The sequence below is a fragment of the Pomacea canaliculata genome, linkage group LG4 (assembly GCF_003073045.1).
Source record: "Pomacea canaliculata isolate SZHN2017 linkage group LG4, ASM307304v1, whole genome shotgun sequence".
NCBI classification, from domain to species: Eukaryota; Metazoa; Mollusca; class Gastropoda; order Architaenioglossa; family Ampullariidae; genus Pomacea; species Pomacea canaliculata.
This window is the reverse complement of record NC_037593.1, coordinates 9,240,051-9,261,227: the sequence shown is the minus strand read 5'-3', so window position 1 is coordinate 9,261,227 and position 21,177 is coordinate 9,240,051. Positions and strand designations below refer to the sequence as shown.

Genomic DNA, 21,177 nt, shown 5'->3' with positions numbered 1-21,177 from the left:
GACAAAGTAACTCTGGATTCTCAAAAGTTGCGATATGCAGGCCTGACGAGAGGGGGGGACAGGGGGGTCTGGTGTACCCGGGCCCGCGGCTGTAAAGGGGGCCCGGCCTTGGTCAGTGGATTTTTTTTTCTTCTTCTCCTTTTCTTTTTCTTTTAAAGAAAGGTTTAAGGACAGAACACCCAAGCATTACACATGCAGAAGTTGAGTTTGAGTGTAGATATTGAGATTCGAATTGTAAACATACATTATATACTGGGAAAATAATTTACGATTACAAGTACAAGGGGCCCGGAGAGGTCTGTCCCGGGGCCCGGGCTGGCTCTCGGCGGCCCTGGCGATATGATTGGTGATGACGTCACTACAACGGGCGAGGAATCTAGAGGTCTCCGAATCACTCCCGTTATATCTTGGTCTAATTGAGGTAAAGCCTTTTTTGTGTTATTAACTAAGCGATACATGAATAAAAATTGTAATTTTGTGTGCTTTATATATTTTCGTATGACAGGAGTATGTGCTATTCCGCAGAAACTGAATTCCACGAGTTTTGGAGCTCATTTGGTTAATGAGGGAAAATAGTGGATATTAAGACGATGCTCACAGAGAAAATAGAGAGGTGGTTGTTTCATTTTCAAAATAAGCACGTCAGCACTTTTTCCATTGCTCTGGGGCTACCGTTTTACTTCCCTGGATGACAAAGCTTATTGTTCTCAGCAAAATCCTTTAGTAATGTGTAATGAGATGTGGTAGGTCTTGTATTGTTTCGTTGTCGAATGGTGTCTTGTGTCTGACGTGTTGTGTGCGTCATTTGTTCCACGTCACTTCGAGCTGGAAAAGACGTCATATATAAGAGAAAAGAGGTTGCTCTAAAATGGCCAAGCGAGCGAGAAAACACAACGGTCTTCTCCGCCATTTCTCTTAGTGACATTTCCTCTGAATTTGTCTCTTCGATTCGATTCACCCACAAATCTCTTCATCCTCGGGGGCTCGTCGAGCATTGTGTTGTCTGTGTGTGGAACAGGTTGTGCGTATGCAAGGTAGGTAGTGTACGTTCGTCGTATTATATAATGCTACAAATATAGTTTTCCTACAGAATGCAGTGTTTGACTCTTTAAGATCCTCTGGTAATATTTCAAAGATGTTATTTCAAACAGTACCATGAAAATTTCAAACAGTACCATTAAAATGAAAGTCTACTTCATAAGTCATGTAGTACCAGCAGTAATTAACTAATGTTACTTGTGATTTCCAAATAAAATATGCAGTAATATTACCATGAAATGTTATGATTTGAAACGAAATCATAATTTATTGCAGACTGTTTCCTTTAAAATGCTATAGTAAAACTGAGGCTGTTACGATTTGCGTTGTGCGGGTAATTTGCATCTCCTGTCAGCGGTCAGTACGCATCGCGAATTAGATCAAACGGCAAAATGCAGCCGACCGTTGCTAGTGAAGGGAGGATAACCACACGGCCAAACGCGTGCCCCTCTCGCTTTTCTCCTCACGGTCATAGGGGAATCTGAAATGACGTTGATGTCTATACGTGTTCTGCTTTTTATTAAAAATGTTGAGTCAAAGAGGAAACAAAAATCATGCTGTGCATGACGGTTTAGACCCCCGGTCTGCCAGGTAACAACGACAAGCACTAAATGTAAGGCTTCTGAAATTACTTGGATTTACATCGGAATAACGACCTTGAGCAAGAATTGTGAATCTCTTACCAGGATGATCTTCCTTCATAGTCCCAACAATAATTAAATAATCAAATATTTTTCCTCCTTCTAGTATCAGTCGGCAAAAACCAAAAAACAAAAAAAAAACAAAAAACAACAACAGCAAAAAAAAAAAAAAACAAAAACAAAAACAAACTGGATAGACGCAGAGATTGACAAGGTCCGCCACTTGGAATGACAAGTCCACTCACTTATGTTTTCAAGTTCTTCTTCTGTCCATTTACACGTCCACCCGTCTACAAGGTACCCTGAAGAACGGTCTTAGGAGTGTCATGCTGAAATAGACCTGCCTGTGCCGTTTCACAGTTGTGAGAACCTGTTCATGGTGACCCATCATGGTGGCAAGAGTGTTCAGTCTAAAGTCCAAAGTTTTGCGTTTCAGATTCAGTAAAACCTCCTGGGACATTTGGCTTCAATTCCTATTTTGTCCTCTCCATATCAGCAAGCAAGTCCACGCCTTACATCCTTACAACAGGATTGGAACTACGTGGGATTTATACAATGTGTACTTGGTAGTAAACCTGGTACTACAACTCCACAGGTAATCCAATGACAGTAGGCCTTTTTGGTGTCAGTTTGTGCCATTCCCTCATCTATGGTCCGGGATTGGTCCTTGATCAACTTCTCCTTAGACGTCATTATCCCTACTTGATATCACAGCACACTGCTTTGTATTTCGAAGATGCTTCGGGCTTCTATTAATGGTCTCCTTTAAAGCTAGGATGTGATTTGTGACCAAAATGTCTGCTTCTTACTTTATCGTCCCTGCACGTCCTATTATGTTGAATGTAGCACCTCTCTGAGGTTTCCAGAAAGTGCCCTTTTCGGGTTTTTCTATCGCGTGGCTGCTGCTTGACGGATGTATACTATAGTCAACCATGTTCAGGGCTGCGAATCTCCTTCCAAATTGGGCTTTGAACATGTCTGCAACGTTTTGATCTTGCAGGTTCTCTAAATCAAAGCGAATTGGGATTCAACTCTATCTGGCGCCAGAGTATGACCTTATTGACTTGTTGATGCTAGATTTGAAGTGCCTTAGCAGAAGAATGAAGTCGACTGGGCTACGGACCAAATCATTCAGAGAGTACCATGTTGCTGACCTGGATTCCTTGTGGGGTCGGAGGATAGTGGCTACGTTCAGTTGGTGACTTTGCACAAACTATAGTAGTTTATGCCCATGTGGTTGGTTAGAATTAGGCCAAATTTACTTACCGTTTTTGTTCATCGCTGGTAGGGTTCTGTGCAGATCGTAACGCTTGAGTTACTGAGTACTTTAATCATTTTAATGTACTCCCTGGGTGCTGCCTCTATGACCCTTTCCAACTTCTACACTTTGCTATCATTATGCGTGGAAATGGGAACGTAGGCTTGGGCAGTGTTAACAACAGAGATGCAAATCAGCCTGCTGGAAATGGGTGTAAGTGGATAACGACTCCAATCACACCCCCGCGTACAAAGATTCCCATGGCATGCTAATGTCTAGTTTCCTCCCTAGTGAGCCTGTTACCATCAGTTGTGATCTCCAAAAAACTTGGCCGCCTTTGCCACTCCTACAAGTACTGTTAAGTCCCATTAGATCTTCAGTAAGTTCTTTCAACTCACCGCACCAGTGGATTGTGAGGACGTTCCACAAACCAATGGAGGTCCATTCTCTCAGCTTTTCTGGTGGTAAGGATTTAGTAGCACACTTTGCGCTGTTACCTTCGTAGAACTTCGACCGATCCAGCACTGAGTTTCTACTGCGTCCATTACCTCTTTCCAGGCGAGACCGCAGCCGATACCCTTCAACCGATGCTTTGGTATTCAACACATAGGTTCCAAGACCTGGCCGGCGTTTTCATCGGTGAAAATCTTCAAAAAGTGATGACGTGTTAGTGTCAAAATTTTCTGATCATTTATCTTTCCTAAGACTACCCACGAATCAGTGGGATCAGGTGGTTTTCTCTAGAGCGGTGTAGGACGAAATGTTAGGTTTATACTTTCCTTCTACCACACAAAGTGGCAGGGAAAAACTGAAGCAGCGAACGCGAAACTCATCGAACTACTCGATTATTTTTTAAAAATACATAGCACGCGAAAAATTAAAAACATTAGTGAAAAGAGTCATGAGGAACCAAGTATAAAATAAGTTGTCAAATGGGCGGTATTTCTGCACGTAAAAATGTGAAAGAAGAGCGAGCGCGTGGAACACGTTACGCTGTATCTGTTGCTTGATTGTAGGTGTAACACATCGTGGCCGACACAATGTCACCTTGCCAGTCACACAAAGGCTTTAAGTGTGACTTTCCGCACTAAGGCAGCAAAGGGTTGCATGTTGTTATAGTACAATAAGTACACTGAGATAAGATAACTGAGAGAACAAAACAAAAATATTTAGGCTAGTCAACACTGCTACAACATAAAAAGGGTGTTTAGTAATGACAGAGGCTACACCAATTTGAATGGTGCTCTTTTAAGTACACAGGGAAACCAAAAAAGCGAATAATACCGTGACAGTGTCATTTTAGGTCAACTTAATTTGGTTTTCAGGTAGAGGAAAATGAAACACAAACATATTTGACCGCCGAAAGAATGCCGTTCGCGTATGCATCGTTTATTTGTGTGGGCTTTGGGGTAGGGGGAAAGGAGAGAGGAAATCCATTCGAAAGACGCGTGTTACATCTTTATGCGGGCATCCCTTAACAGAGGAAACTGTGCCATCATTAACCGTTGACATGTGTCATTGCTGACAGTTCGTCTCCTGAAGTGAGACAGAGTAACCCAGTTGACAGCTAGCAGTAAAACTTCTAACGCGATGTCCGATCGAGGCGGCGTGTTTACTTTAAGAGAAAGAAATGTGCTTACTAATTCAGTGCATACGTCTATTACTGGCTAAGACATGTTTACCTGCCGTGCGCGCAAGAAATATGTGTGCTCACCTGTTCAGCGCATGCAGTTAGCCGTAGACAAGACACGTTTGCCCGCAGTATACTGTGAGACAGTTATATCCTTCATCTCGGTGCACAGTTCATCGTCCGAAAAAACAGCGACAGGTCAACTAGTCCAACCGGCTACCAAGGACAGAGAAATCCACATGAAGGGGACAGACTAGCCAGATCTCCCGAACTTCTGAGTGATAGGGTTAGTCGCTCAACGGTTCTTCCCAGCGACACTGCATTACACGTGTACCTGGAGGGCCTCGTCTCACGGTGGTCGGCGTCACATGAGGTCGTGGTCTCTGTCTTCCGTGCCCGTTATTTCAGGTATCTCTATCGCGTGGCTGCTGGCTGACGGATGTCCATCAAGGCACTCTAGGAGAGGTGGTGGGACAGCGTGTCTGTCGAGCCTAAGCGCCGCTTCCTTCCGTCGTTGATTTGTGAAGACGCTAACTGCCAAGGCCGACAACTCATAAAGTTTACAAAAAATGTGCGGTCCCACAAAGCCGGGAAAGCCGTCGTGTCAAGGGCTGCGTGTAGCGACGATGGTTGGGAAGGATTTCTACACAAGCGTCTATTGGAATAGGACTCGGAGTCACTTCTTGTTCTCTTGGCCGAGATCAAAGGGGAAAGTCGAGTGCATGAGATGTTCACAAAGCATGTATCGCGTCTGGTATCTAAGTGGATGAGAAAAATGTGTTTTAAAAAAGGCCGCCACGAGGGGACTCGTCTTTGTCATGTGTCATATACAAGAGACAAATTAGCCGAGGGTGAAGATGTTTTGACCAGCGTATTAAAAAAGATTGTCACAACAGCTGTAATTGAAGCAGAAGGGCGGAAACAATTATGTGTGACAAGTCAAAAGCGTGTTGAGCAAAAATAGCCAAATACTTCTACCTTTGTTAATATATCCATCAACTTAGGTAGCCATCTATGTAATCACGGATATTCATGAGTGGGTAGTTGTGTACCTTTGTTCCCTCTTAACTTCTGTTCAGTCATGAGGGTTTATCGTCAATTCGATGTTGAAATAGTGACATGCAACAGGTCAAAAGAGTGTAGAACAACAAATACCCCTGTTAATCAATCCACCTGAGCAACAGCCATATAATTACATCTATTTACGGGTGGATAAGTTAAAGTTCTAAGTAGGTAAAGCGACTTGCACAAGGCCTTATACGAGGCGGTTTGGAGAGTGCTCATGGAGAATCTTCACAAAATTTCATAGTTATGTACACATCTTGCTTTCAACAAAAGTTTTATAGAAAGTAATTTACGGCTAGAAATCGAATCAGCTGTAGGTAGCGCTTATGAAAACGGACGTAGTTTTCCTTTTGCGCCCGGGTTTTTCGCGGATTCGAGTATGGTGAAGACGTAAAACCAGAGCTAGGCTGCATGTGAGGTATTAAGCTAGATTACGTTAAGCTCAAGACTTGAGAGTTGAAAAAACTTACCTTCCAAATATCGCCTTTACGGCTGGTGTGCTTGTGAGGTCTTAAAAACGAGTCTTGTCAGTGCTCTCAAGTGGCAAGTAGACTATTTAGACCAGACTTGGTGAAGTCGACTTGTACCTAAGACCGGAGATTTAAGACTTCACTTGAAACTCAGACCAGACGTTCAAGTTCCTGTTACATTTGTTGCTCAATTTCTAATATTTCTAAAAATTAATTTGCATCCTTCTAAGTGAGCGATCTCATATCGAATAAATTCGCGTTCAATAAAATCGCATTTAAAATTTTGTACCAACATCGCATGGAAAAGTTTTCTATTTTCTTTTACAGTACGCTATACCGGAAGTAAATCGTTGTAAATCCCGCACTTTATGACATATACCAATATATATATATATTATCGCATGACATTACGCGTTACAAAAACCGTAGATGAGTTCCGTTAACGCATGCTCGTATTACAATTTTCATTGACTAAATTTTCTAACAATAACTCTGAGGGAAGAAACAAGTAGTTTAACTTGTGTGTGTGGTGTGTTCCCTGATCCAAGGGAAGTAATTTAGTGTAAGACAATTAATTAGCTGTGTAATCATCATACGATCATGGGGAAATTAGCAAGCCCTAAATATAGACTCACTAAAACGATTATCGCCAATACTACAGGCATGTCACATCAGGAGTGTCCTCCCACTTACCTCCACCGTGTGCACATCTGCAGCCCTAGCCGAAAGGTCAAACATGACAGTGTCTGAAAACTTGCTCCATATCTCTGTCCTGTTGGCTTATAAACGACACACTACACGAAAACTGAAAGTATAAGGAGCAAAATACTATACAAAAGAGAACTCTATGCCACTAGATTTTCGCACAGGTTTCTAATCTGCACTTTTCTTTTTAACCGCGGTCTCTATATCTGGGAACAGTTTCGCACATGTGTGTGTGTGTGCGGGCGTGTGGCGGTAGATTCCATTTTTTCCCCAGGTGTATTGGTCATTCTTTGAGGAAAAACAGTTGCCGGGTGTATAAAGGAAGCCGGAGGCATTTACATTAGTTTAAAATGCCTTTATTTTAACTGAATTCTTTACACTTGCAGACCATTCGGAATGCGTTATTTGTTTAGAACTATCACAAACTTTCCGCGAGTGCAGTACACGTGCTTTTTTTGTGTAGGTACGTCAGGAACACATCTGTTATTAGTAGAGAGCATGGAGCAGCAAAAGATAAACATGAAGTCAGAAACAAATGAAGTCTCTGACAGATGCTACCCACGGGCAAACAAAAAAAGAGAGAGGACATTGAGTAAGAGAGCGAGAGACTGATAAATAGATGAAGAGAGATATGGAGTAAGACAGAAATTGACCGACAAACGGACATGGACAAAGACAGAAGAGGATACGAGACAAGAAAGAAATCTCACATTTTAGACACACAAACAGACCGGCTTTCTGTGTGACACGTCCGGTCTATCACTAAAAATACGAACTTCCATTTTCTATTTCGTGACAATGACTGAGCAGATAGGTTTAGGTTAGGGTTAGGGTTAGGGTTAAGGTTAGGCTGAAGTACCGGATTACCACCGCCTGTTGATAACAGCACCAACACCACGTCCACAGCCACTCAACACAGAGCTGACCCGTTCACACTAGTTGTTATCATAACTCACGTCTGTATTTATCAAACTGACACTTTTGTAGCGCTGGCCGTCTGATTAAAATGCGAAGAATTTTTATGCTTCATAGTGTTTTAGGCAAAAGGCCACGCGGAAAAGTCAGGAGCAATTTCACAATTCCAGAAAATTATGGTATTTAAAAAAAATCTGATCAGTTTTAGCACTTGTCTTCTGGTTTGTATGCGGCATTTGTAGCAGCAACCAGGCAGGATGAAAACAAGGTCAGCCTAGCAGAGATGAAGACCATCATTAAGGCTTTGCACAGACCATCAAAACCATCAGACAGCTAACATCATCGGTCCATATCAGACCAGGTGATAATTTTCCGCTTCAGGACAGACAGAGTACCACTTTTACCGTAAGAGATGCAGAATAAACCACGAAGCACATCCTACGGGAGTGTAGATTTCTTCAGGAACTGAGGGCGATGGTCAAGCCGTCACCGATGACCCTCGATAACAAACTGTGGATGCTTTGCAGCTGACTGCTAGTTCTCGAGAGCTGGCCTCCAAGTGTGACACAAAACAGGCGAACGAGAATAACAATATATTTATGAGAGGAAGGATAGCGAACTCTCAAAAGGAATTAGTCCCCTTATGTACTTAGCCTGACATTGTAAAGCCCAACACATGTATGAATTACACCACAAACTGCGATGAGAAGATAAAGTGCCGCGGGATTTACTTGCCACCTTCTTTATGAGCTTCTTCCTGTTCTTTGCAAGCTATCAACGTCATTTAACAAAACCAGAAACTGGTCATCTTTCCATGTTTATTTCTAATGTACGAGCCGTTTAACGTAAAATTTTTCCCCTCTATCTTTTCTTCTAAAATCACAAGGAAAATTGTGTGAAGAATTATACTCACGCGCACACAAAGAGATATCTTTGTGAAGAGGTTATGCTAGAGATGGCCCTCTGTCCTAAGATGCGAGATGCGGTCCTGAGATACACACTCGAGATTACAAGCCATTCATCTGAGATCATGAGTGTCTTTAGACAGCAACATCTTCAAAAGGCTTGATGCAAAACATAAAGAAAGGACTGAAAATTGTGGCTTGACTTACACGCCTCGCGTACAGCTGGTTCTTCCTCTTGCTTTCAGCCTGGTTTACCTACCGACAGTGAGGAAGAATGGAGACACACAGTGATAGGCTAGGCCACACTCAGATTCTACTGACACTAAGACATTGAAAGAAAGCATTCATTCTGTTTTTGTAATGCCAGCGGTGTGTCAGGGACTGCGACACGGAGTATGGTAGAAGAACAATGGAGAGTCCTCAGTGCGGGCAGGACGTATGTGCTCCTGCCTTCAATCACGGCTATCAAAAGCAACAAAAACATTACTATTTGAAGCGTCTTTCTTGCCAATTTCTACTGCTAAGATGCTCATAAGACATCGCTAAAAGTCTCTGTTAACAGGTCACATATGATCTAATATCTATTAACGCTGACTAAGAATTTTGGTAGTAGGCAAGTATGTATACATAACGGAAGTTATTTTCAGAAGTACAGATAAAATGATTTTTAAGAAACCTTTTTAACGCACTTTAAGGGTTGCTGCCACGTACAGGCCCACCACTTAACCTTTCCTTTAACTTTTAGCCTTTCTGCCCAATGCCATAAAAAGCACGAAGCAACGTCTGCTAGTCATTGTTGGCTAATTAGTCCATGAAAATATCCGCACACTGACAGCTGTGCTAGGTGAAGAGAATGCGACACGCGAACACCTTGTGCGAGTTACATCACGAAACACACAGGAAGGGTGGGGCGGGCGGTTGAATCCTCAACCAAGATCCTGTTTCCTCTCTTATCCTCATTGGTGGCCTCTGGCAGATTAACTATCCGATGTTATTCACTAATACGTCCACATTCATTCTCTCTCTTACACACACACACACGCAGTTTCCAAAAAATAGTAGTAAACTGAGTGATTCAGTGAAAAAAAAACCAACAACGTTAAAGACACTTTGGTGTCTACACTTTGGTGTCTGTCCAGCACAAATAATTAGATTCTGCAAAAGTGTGACTATTGTGCTGTACATTACGTTGTTTGTTAGAAATGGTGTCCATTCAGCTTGGGTACCTGATTGAAACAGGAGAGGTAAACGGCATGCATGAAGAGGACCAAGATTCATGTTATTCATGCCGTGCCACAGACTTAGTGAACCAGTTACGATTCATCTCCACGAGAGCATAGGAGAGTAGTGAGTTAGAAGGTTAGATAAGTATCAAGGAGAAGAGCTTGTTAAGAACCTGAAGCAAAGTGTAGCAAATTTATATTCTATGCGAGCCTGGACAGAAAGCCAGTGGAGACAACAGAAAAGTTTTGCACGGTCTCGTTTGCGTGCCTTGAATATGAGTGGAACTGCAGAGTTGCTGAAGATTGTTGAAGATCCAGAAGACAGCTAAGCAGACAGAGCATTACAACAGTAAGTCATGATTAAAAAAAAAGTAGGAATGTGGACAAGCTCGAACAGAAAGATACTGAGAGTTCGTTCTGATATCGCGTAAAGAAAAATATGAAGAACAGCAAATGTTAGAAGCAAATTCATCTAGATACCTTTCAGACATCACAGAAAACGAAGGTTCCCTGAAAGGTAGTTGAAAACATCTGTGAAACCCACTCTGAAAAATCAAGGCATGGAGTCAGGTAGCGTGACAGTCTTTTTATAAATCATAGGAGCGTCAATGTTATCGTTATTATTTGTTTACAATCATTCAAGGTTTTAACTTCTAAGACGCTTGATTCTAAATTCTGAAAAGCAATTTATCACATCTAAGTTGTCTCAGAAGTGTAAAATGACCCACAAATATATCTATTTTTACCTTCCCTCCCCCGTTCCTAATATTTATCACCCACTTGGGAATTTAATCTAGATGAATGTTTCCTTCATGATAAAGCAACGTCGCTGTCAAGATAAGCTTTGTTAGAAAGCAAAAGGTTGTTGAACAAAGGACACAGCTGCAAGTGAAAGAGAGTGACCTAGTGTGTGTCTCTTTCCACACACACACATGCCTGCATATGTGGGTGTACGTTGGTGCACGCATGCAATCTAACGTGCAGGTGTTTGCCAAGTTTCATTAACATGACCCTCCTCTCTCGCTTCCAGTTCTTACGCTCAGAAACTGTATATTTGTCAGAACGCGACAAGGTGAGATGAAAAAGAAAGGAAGTTTTAAGAAGAGGAATATGAAGCTGTCACGTACCAGACTAAGGCTTGACATATCATATGCTGCTTTAAATAAAAAGAGATGACTGTACTACCATAGTAAGGTATAAAGGGTGAAAATAAATTCTGCTGGATCAGTGCATTCACGGGAACAAGTAAGTCTCTTTAGCGGCGAGCATTTGGAGATCTATCGTTGTGCCTGTCAGACGCGTGTCGCTGGGGTCACGCCTGATGTAACCAGGTGTAATCAAGATCAACCCTTTTCTCATTATTATTTAGAGATAGATAAATGAAAAGTGTGGTACGTGTCTTCTAGGTATTTTTGGATTCTTACCTATAGAGGGATGAATGACAATTGCCATTATGTGACGATAATTTGTGTTAAATTAAGGGTATACTCTTATTCACATTTTGTAGAACCATGGATGTGTTCACCCTTGTTCTGATTCGACAGCTTGTTTGTTCCCTGTTACGGTTTGTTAGGTCCTGTTTTTGGACCAATGCCTTTGTCAGGAGATAGCACCTTGACTCCAGAGTCAACCACCGGCGTGAGAGAAGGATGCTCTCGGCTCACTGGAAACCTTTTCCGCGAGACTCCGAGGTCTTCACTCCGCTGTTTGTAAACACCGCCGCAAATCACTCGTCAGCGCAGGGGGACGGACCACAGAATGTTACCAAGACACTTTGCGAACCCTACTTTAATCCACTGACATCTTCTGAACGGGAAGTTGCAGCCCATGTTGTACTTACCCATGCCATGCTATAACTAGCGTTCACTTTTGTAAAATCTACATGCAAAGGACACTTTAACTTGTAGTGCTCCTCGTGACAAAAAAGGACGGCAGTATTCGTTTTTGTGTAAGTCTTCCTCGCGAATAATATATAACTTCTTACTATTTCCACATAAATCATGTAGTAATACTACAACGAAGTGTTACGACTTGAAATGGACTTATGCAGCAGACTGTTTCCATGCAATATTCTGCAGTAAAATTAGGGATGCTATGTTTTCCTAAAGATCTTAGACTGCGTGGGACATTTCCTGTCTTCTATCAGGAAACTAGCAAAATAGTTTCTTGAAACAGATATAATTATTGCGGCGGTCTCCCCTCCTCATCTCTCTCTTTCTGTGCTTCTAACATGAGACTTGACAGTTTACATGCCTGCAACTAACCCCCGGTCTGACAGGTAACAACGACACGCACTACAGGTAAAGCTTTTAAAATTTACTCGGATTTACATCAGGAATGACGATCTTGAGCAAGAATTTTTATGCTCTTCTAAAGTATAAACCTGTTGGGAGTGGTACACGGTTCTCTAAATAGCTGACAATACACTGATCGACAAGCCAAATATCATATGCTGTAATGGAAATGACAAATACAGAAATAAAAGTCCTGTAAGTTAAGAATAAATACAGTTTCACTGATATACGACTTTTCTAACGGCGTTTTAATTGGCTCATTTAAAACATATATTTAAATGAAATATTTGCTTTTAAATGTATAATTTAGACGTTCCTTTGGCATTCTTCTACCGTCCATAAAGGAACATGAAGTATTTTTTTATATCTTATTTCGTATCCACGATCGTAACTTTTCAAATGACTTTATAAAATTAGATCATGGACGTGTATAGGGATCTACGTTCATGATTAGATCTACAGTACTATCGTCTGCCATTTGGTTTTATCTGAACGAGAACGTTTTCTCTCAGAACTTTCTCTTTTATATAGTCAAAATTATTAGGGCTAGCCGTTGCCCTCAGAAAGCAGACTATGCCACTAAAGAATGACGATAAAAAAAATATAAAAAAAATTCGACATCCTGCTGTCAAGTGTATGACCTGTGAGGAAAGGTCAAGAAAGGACTTTCGAGTAGATGTATGATTTTTTTTTCGAATGCAGACATACATAACAGGTATAGGAATTTGGATTGCTCCTCAAGAGCATGAAAACATACAATAAACTTCTGGCTCAAGGGAGGGGGTGTTTCAACAGGTTCCTTGCTAATGATAGAATGAAGATCTCAAAATCCTTGGTTCATATCTCTCTTTGAGGTACACGTATTTCCGTCGGCATAGGAAATCTCATACAGAACTGACATCAGGGATTAGTCTAGAATACTCCCGCTTCCAATTCCATTCCTCACCCTTTCCTTCCTCCATATTATGATGTGGTCGCTATATGAAAGCATTCTCCTATCATCAACTTTGCACAAAGGGAGACACTGTATAATTGCCATCAAGCACAGTTCAAATAGAGGCTGGATTGTGTCTTGGATAAGTCCATGTCAGATTTCTTTCAAGGTTGCAGTGTGTATGAGAGAGAAAGAGTTTGTGTGAGAGAGAGAGATAAGGACGGACTGGAAGAATCCTCCCGAAGAAATGTTACTGACTTAAGTCTAAGTGTCATTAGTAACAAAGCGTTAAATACGTTGTCAGCTGGGCGGCACGTCGGGAACGGGTCGCGTAAAATATTGCACACGAGCCAGGAAGGAACTGTTTCAAGTGAGAAAACTGTTTCACTGGTCCCTTGTGTAAATAGTTATACGGCATGTAAAAATAAAAGGGTCTTGTTACGTAAATAAACTCTTGTAGTGTTAATATGTCAGATATTCTGAGACGTAAATGTATTCGCAAAACACTCAAGATATCAAGCAACTGCACAACTACGTTCTGGGAAGGTATGTGTCGAGAAATTGTGCTCAGCAAACGTGTGAAACGTTGACGCTTGTGAACGGTAGTCTTCAGAGAAAAATTCATGTAAACAGTGTGAACGATGCGTGTCCTGTTGTGAACACATGGAACACGCTACGCTGAATCTACTGCCTGATTTATAAGGCCGTATTTTTACTTGATTGCAGGTGTAACCACAACGTGGGCGGCACAATGTCACCTTGCCAGCTATCGCTTTTCCCGCTTTCTCTGGAGAGTGTGGCATACTGTTATGAGTACAACAAAGGTAGAAGGCACTGTTATGAAACAATTGGTACACTAAGGGTATTATCCTCATAACAAAGCAAACTTTGGTTTTATACGTACTTGGGATGACCCAGAAAGAGAACTTTACCCAGATATTGTCATTTTTTCCTAAATTTTATTTTCAAGTACAATGTAGGATTTAGATGTTTGATAATATCATTTGCGCACACATCGTTTGTATGTGTTTTCTGGGAGAGGAAGAGTTGGAGAAACTCGTCTTATATCTGTGTGCCCCCGGGGATCCATTATTGAAGGACACCTTACGATCATCAGCCGCTCACATTTGTGTTTGCTGATAGTTCATCTGCAGTGTGACAGAACATTTTATTAACGAGACCACCCAGTTCGGCAAATCCCGTAACCACGAGATCAGAGTTTAGTCCCTTTACTTCCCCTTTGCTTTTTTCGTTGGCAATTTTTGTTAATTACACAAAACCCCGCTATAGAAAAAATCCTGCAAAGAACATTCATTTTCAGAATTTCACAAGGAAATGTGAGTAATATTTTATTTACATATTTTAACAATGCATATCTTAATTTAGTCATTGTATGCAAACCTAACCAAAAATGTCCTAGTGAAATGTGAACAAAAATCTAAAGATACTACCGAAAATAGCAGCACTGTTAAATATCCATCATTTGTTGATGGTTTAAAGATTAATGAATGCAGTTTGTAGTGATGCAATTTTAGGTCTATTATAGAACAGGGACTGTAATTTAATATTCATGTTGAGATAGCTTCAAGCTCCCCAACTGGTTCAAGGAATGATTATCATTTCTTCAAATGCAGACTTTGGTTCAGAATAGCCGCAGTTGGACTTAATAGGAAAAACTGCCAATAAGGTGTTTTCTTGGGGGTGGGGTGGGGGTAACCATTGTAGAGCAAGCATTTTTAATCTAGTCAATTTAATGTCCCAGCAGAAAGAAGAAGATATAAGCATGGAATGCTGTTCCTATCCTGGTGTTCCAAATCCACAACTCCCAGTTCCCATAAAAAAGAAAACTAAAAGACAGATCTAGCACAAAGTCCCACAAAAGATACTGTGCAGTTAAACTGATGCTGATACCGGTACAGTTTAAAGCTATAAGTTTCATTGACATATCTCAGAGCTTATCTCAGAGCCCATGTGGTTTTTTTCATTCTAATCAAAGGTACTTCCAGTAATCTTACAATTCATTTGATACATCATTTGTGCACGTTTTGGAAGTAATCTGATTATTGAAATATGTAGAGAAATGTGTAAATAATATCAAAGCAGTGGGTTTTGTTCTAAAAGGATAGACAGACCTGTATAAAGGTATTAATTTTTTACAGAATTAATATTGTGTTCTATGACATGTGTGCACCAGTTACTAGTCTGGAACAGAATTCTGATTTTATTTTTGTACAAAGAAAAAAGCAAAATATGCTGCCAACAACTATAAAAGAGCCTGACTAACCAGGATCTAGAAACCTGCCAAAAATAAAAACAGGTGCTATCCAAAAAGCTAAAGATCACTCGGAACAAAGTGTACTATCAAAATATTTGTATAATTTTAAACACATATTGCTGGATTCCAACCCCCTCTTGATATTTGACTAATATATTCATGCCACAGCAAATCCATGCCATCCCTTGTTTCCTCGTCTCTTAATCTCATTTTCTGGGTATTGCAGTTTTAAAAAATCTAAAAATACCAATCGCAACAACAACTGTAAAAATAAAAATAAAACTAGAGAAAAACTATAGATTTTAAAGTGTCTGAAGTCACTTCATTAAGTAAACTAGAAAAAAATATGTAAAAATGTATCAAACTACATCAAACAATATACCAACAACAGTACAAATTGCATAATAATATATATACTACTAGAACAGTGTGAGATATGAAGGCTAATAAAAGTAAACGGGCGACTGCATGGCCGAGCTAAGGGAGATAAACGAATGTTCAATGAAAGAAATCGGTCCAATAAATGGTAAAAATTTATCATCTCTGGTGTGACTATAAGTAACCCAGCCCGAGCTGACAGGAGACACCGAGGCGGCGTATTGTTGAAAAGGAAATGAACTATACTTCAATCACATGCACCTATACCTGAGACCAAGGCATGTTTGCCTGCAGTGCAGGCGACAATTAATGTCCTTACCTGTTCAGCGCATTCAGTTAGTCGTGAACATATGACAGGTTTGCCTGCAGTCCCGTGAGATAGATCCTTCAACTCGGCGGACAGTTCATTGTCAGACAAAGCCGCAACAAGTGAACTCGTCAAACTGGCCGCGCAGGACAGCGAAATCCACATGCAGGGCGACAGACTAGCCAGGACGCTCGATGGGACTAGCCGCTCAACGGTTCTCCCCAGGGTTACTACACTTCCACTTAGACGTGCACCTGGAGGGCTTCGTCATCCCCCGTCGGCGTTGCAAGCAGTCGTGTTGCCTGTCTTCCGCGCCCGTCATTTCAGGTATCTCTATCGCGCGGCAGCTGCATGACGGATGTCCATCACGGCACTTTAAGAGGTGTCTAGCTTAAGCGCCGCTTCCTTCCGTCGTTGATTTGTGAAAAGGCTAACTGCCAAGGACGGCAATTCATAAAGTTAAAAAAACAAACCAAAACAAAGTGGCTCTACAAAGCAAAGAAACTCGTCGAGTCGGGGGCTATGTATGGCGACGAGTGCGGTGGTCAGGATGGAAATTTCTGGAATAGGACGAGTCCTACGCGGAGCAGGATGAGAAAAAAAAAAACACCCTAGCGCTTTGGCTCTTCGATGTGTGCCAACCTCTACACATTTGAACGAGTCGCTTCTCGTTGTTTTGGCGCAGGTCAAAGGGTATAAAGTCGAGCGTAGGAGATGCTCACAAAGCATGTATCATGTGTAGTGGAGGGGAGGAGGGGAAAGGGGGCCAGGAAGAGGAGGTAAAAATGTGTTTTAAGAGGAGCCTCGTCGAGGTGAGTCATCTGTCAGACAGAAGAAACAAATTAGCCGAGGGGTGAAGAAGTTTTGACCAGCATCAAAAAAAGTGCGTCTAACACGGGTGGGCAATTAATTTTCCGAAGGGGCCGCATGAGAAATTGGGATGGTTTTAGAGGGCCGGACTAATATAGTTAACTCAATTTTACCCAATACAGTATATATACTATCTCTTTATAAACAAACAGTAAGCGGGCGGGCCGGTCAGAGACAGGAGGCGGGCCGGATGCGGCCCGCGGGCTTCCCCTTGCCCAGGTCTGGTCTAACAGTTGTAACGTAACCTGAAAGAGAGGAAACAGTGACTTACGTGCGACAAGTCCAAAGCGTGAAGAGCAAAAAGAGATACACTTTCTTAATAGATCCACCCATTTATGCAACCATCCATGCAATATTGGAGGGCGCGAACGGTCCCTATAGGTCTTATGAGTTTGTAGATTTTAGGGATTTTTAGCGAATAGGTTCTTATAAATTGCGTCCTTATAAAAAAAAGAAAGATTTTTATTAGGGCTTTCTAGTGTAAAGCTTGTCCACATAATTCTTCTCCCCGGAGGCTCACTTTTAACCGGAATATGAGATCAAAAGCTCTCACCGACGTCTGGAAGGCTCGAGAAGGTTGACGTGTGAAGCGGGGAGTTGGGGAGGGAAAAATGGCACTAATGAAAAAGAAAGCAGAGCTGCAGCCAAAGACAGAAAACAATGGGGTGTATGATGCAGTATAGTGGAGGTTACATGTTTGCTGTAAGTGAAATATCACACTGCTCTTGAATAATGAAGACGCATTGCAGTTCCCTGATTAATTTTATTGAATTTCCGTGAATAATTACTGTTTCACAAACAAAACAGTCACCTGCATTAATAATAATACTACAGATTTATATAGCGCATTTCCCACTGTACAGTAGACGCAATTGCTCTTTACAAATATATTTAAAATACAAAACACTTAAAGCACACATTCAAACATACAAATGTATGTCACACTCATACCGAAAAAAAAAATATCAACAAGAAACCTATTAAAGACACATCAACAGGCATAAAAGACGGGAAAAAAATTGTTCATGAAGCATGCCATGTGTGCGGACGTTTCGCCGACGGACGTTTCACCGACGGACGTTTCGGAGCCGGACGTTTTGTCGACTGGACGTTTCGCCGCTGGACGTTTCGGAGTCGGACGTTTTGCCGACCGGCGTTTCGCCGCCGGACGTTTCGCCGCATTATGTCAGAGAGAGAGAGAGAGCTTACTTACTTCTCAAAGAATGAAAGTAACTACTAGATTACACAATAATTCTTTATTTCAAACAAATTTTACACACAGACTTCACAGACAGTTCACTTTGATTGTCACAGATTATGCGCAACAGCTTTGAGAAAAAACATTGATACAATGGCGAGAGAAATGTGTGAGCTAACGGTTCACATGAGGAGGGATAGTGAGAGAGAGTTCACTGATACATTGATACAATGGCGAGAGAAATATGTGAGCTAAGGGGCGTCACACACTTGACTTCGGCTAAAGTTCCCACGTGAAATGCCGAAATGAAGTGCCCCGCGCCGAAACGTCCGGCGGCGAAACTCCGGTCGGCAAAACGTCCGACTCCGAAACGTCCGGCGGCGAAACGTCCGGTCGGCAAAACGTCCGGCTCCGAAACGTCCGGCGGCGAAACGTCCGTCGACGAAAAGTCCGTGTACCGCATGCCAGGGGTTCAGTATAGGAAATGACTGGTAGACTGCGAGCTGGAAAATATGAATTTAAGAAGAGATCTGTTCAGACCTCTGATATGAGGTAGCGAATGGAACCCGACAGAAAATACTGAGCAGTTACATTACGCACTAGCTGTCAATTTCGACCCTCACAATGATGAGTAGCATAACAGTTGCATAAGAGTCAGACTTTATCTTGGTATATTTGAAGAAAGGTTATCAGAATTAACTGTAGTCAATCTTCTGAAGTGGTCTATAAAAGAGTTACGTGGCGCAATCAGAGAAAAATAACCCAGGAGAGAGCAATAAGTGGCTTAGCAGAAGCACGGATTAAACACTTATTGCTATAGTTTTTATTTACTTTAATAACTTATTGCAGTCTCGCCCTCGTCTTGCGGAATGCCGAAAAGCCTGACCAGCTCCCGACGACAGTATTGTTGAAATCTGTCATTGAGATAAGTCAATGTTTGTACAGCAGCTTCTAATTTTTCTGATGCCGGCTACTGTTGGGTCTGCAGGGAGGCAACTCGGCAGACACTCCTTTACCTACCTCCCCTACTGCCACCGAGAAAGCTGTTACAAGGATGAGAATCATCTTTCCGATTTGATCACTGTCATCGCCACTTACAGGTTTGAAGTCGATAAGGGCTCATTCACCTTTGATAGAATCGTATCCTAGGACAAAGAACCACAACCAAGAGTATATGTAACCTTTAATGATGCATGGGGTGAAGACATTCGCGGTAGACAGTGAGATGGATGAGAACGAAGAGGTCGGTGACGGTTTCACAGTTTTAACTTTAATTTCTTCGAGCTCTATTTTTCAGAAGAAAAAGGTAACGAAGAGAAGCTTTTGTTCGCTTTATCTCTGAAAGACATGGTTGGTTTCTGTGCCTCCGACGGACACCCGGGTCTTTCTCTATCAACTCTGCCGTACTCACTCGGTTCTATCAGCCTTCATTAAAAGTCTCACAGCACTTTTCTCCCATTTTTTCGTTTTGCATCTTCTCCTTGCAAACCGTAAAACTCTTGTTACTAAATGCTCTTTAATAATTGTTCCAATCCTAAGTAAGGGTATCCCGCATCTTCGTTATTAGAGACGATGTGTTGGCATGCGAGTTCTCGCTCTTGCTGTCTGGCCGCAGATACGCGATCTACTGTTGTTGCTTGTGTGTTTGTGTGCGCGCGCGCACATGTGTGTGGATATATTGAAAACTTTATTTAATGTATGAATAAACATATCTGCACTTAGCCATATATTGCTAGCGCATGTAACCTGTAAATCGTGCCTCGAATTGTTCTTGCGGACTACTAAAGTTGTATTCATCTATCATGAATTTGGCGTGACATGAACAATGTGTTGTAGCCAAGAAAAATCAGCACAAGATTCTCTTGAGTTATGTTGATTTTTCTGATAATAACAATAGACACAAACAGAATACAGTAGAACGGTTTGAGAAGTGAAGATTGTATGCATGTGTGTGTGTGGGGGGAGAATCGCGGAGATACAGCATGTACTTGTTCCGATCCAAGTGAAGTAATTGTGAGCTGCAAAATTACGCGTTTATGTAAGACAATTAACTGCTTACTCATAACACGAGCATGGTAAAATTAGCAATCCCTGGCCCACTCGAGTGATTACTGCCAGCACTGCCGGCCATGTCGCATCAGGAGTTCTCCAGCACCACCACTCCTTACTTCTACCCTCGCTCCACAAGCAGCTCCGGCCGTAGGGTCAAGCCTGTGGAGAACTTGTACAGGACAACTTCCTTCCCAATTTTCACATGTTCATATAGAAACTATCACTCTGCAAAATATATATAGGCGAAAGAGCCAAGAAAAGGGCGTATACATATAGTATCGGTACTAAATGTCGGGGACAACTGCTGTTATTTCTTCCAGCTGTGATTTTACTGTCAGCTTTTAATCTGTTGCTTTGTTAAGTCCATATTATTAATGCACGGCGTCAGTGTAACGAAATAATGGAACATTACATGTACTCTTCAAGTTCTTTAACCAAGGTTGACTGGCTGACACCTCAGGTTTGGCAGCGGGGTCACGAAGTCTTGAGCAAAGGGGGAAATACAAATTGCTGTGGTGCCATCCGTCACGCAGTTTACTGCTCGCTAGCCTTCATCCCACCCACCCCCAAACGCACACACATACAAACACACACAAACGCACGCACACACATTAGAGATTTGAATTCCGCTGCTGCAGGAAGTAGTACGTGCCTCCCATTAGGTGTGTTGCGGCAGCATCGACTAATCTCTAAGGAAAAAAGCAGTCGAGAGGCGAGAAGAAATAATAATAATAACAACAACAATAATAATAATAACTCTTGTCAGTCTACTAAAGCGCAGACGCAGTGTGAGCTCATTAGTGTTGCAGGCTGACAGGGGATTTTCTCGGGCAATTAACACCACCCGTAGTTTGACCGTCCTTTGACTGTCGTAAACAGGAGTATTTAACAGCACATAAAAGCTACAAACGGAGCTGGGATAATGTTTTTCTGACAACGGACATTTAATACTTCATTTGACTAATGATGCTAATTACCTCCCCTGTTTCCAAACCCTGGTGATTAATGGAAAAGATATT

At 41.8% G+C, this 21,177-nt stretch overlaps 1 protein-coding gene across 9 annotated transcripts in view; it reads right to left on the bottom strand.

The window, feature by feature from the left end:
- LOC112561838 overlaps positions 1–17,853 on the bottom strand; it is a 40,377-nt gene extending 22,524 nt beyond the window's left edge. Inside the window, exons 1-3 of one of the 9 annotated variants that reach the window (XM_025234618.1) lie at positions 8,636–9,733; positions 6,796–6,907; positions 6,103–6,219 (exon numbers count right to left, since the gene is read on the bottom strand). The gene's annotated coding sequence lies outside the window, so the exon portion shown is untranslated. Of the gene's footprint in view, positions 1–4,651; positions 5,618–6,102; positions 6,220–6,795; positions 6,908–8,635; positions 9,734–16,050 lie in introns of those variants that run through there. The other 8 variants (XM_025234610.1, XM_025234620.1, XM_025234611.1 and 5 more) reach the window with 8 other exon arrangements.
- Between the last annotated feature and the right edge of the window lie 3,324 nt (positions 17,854–21,177).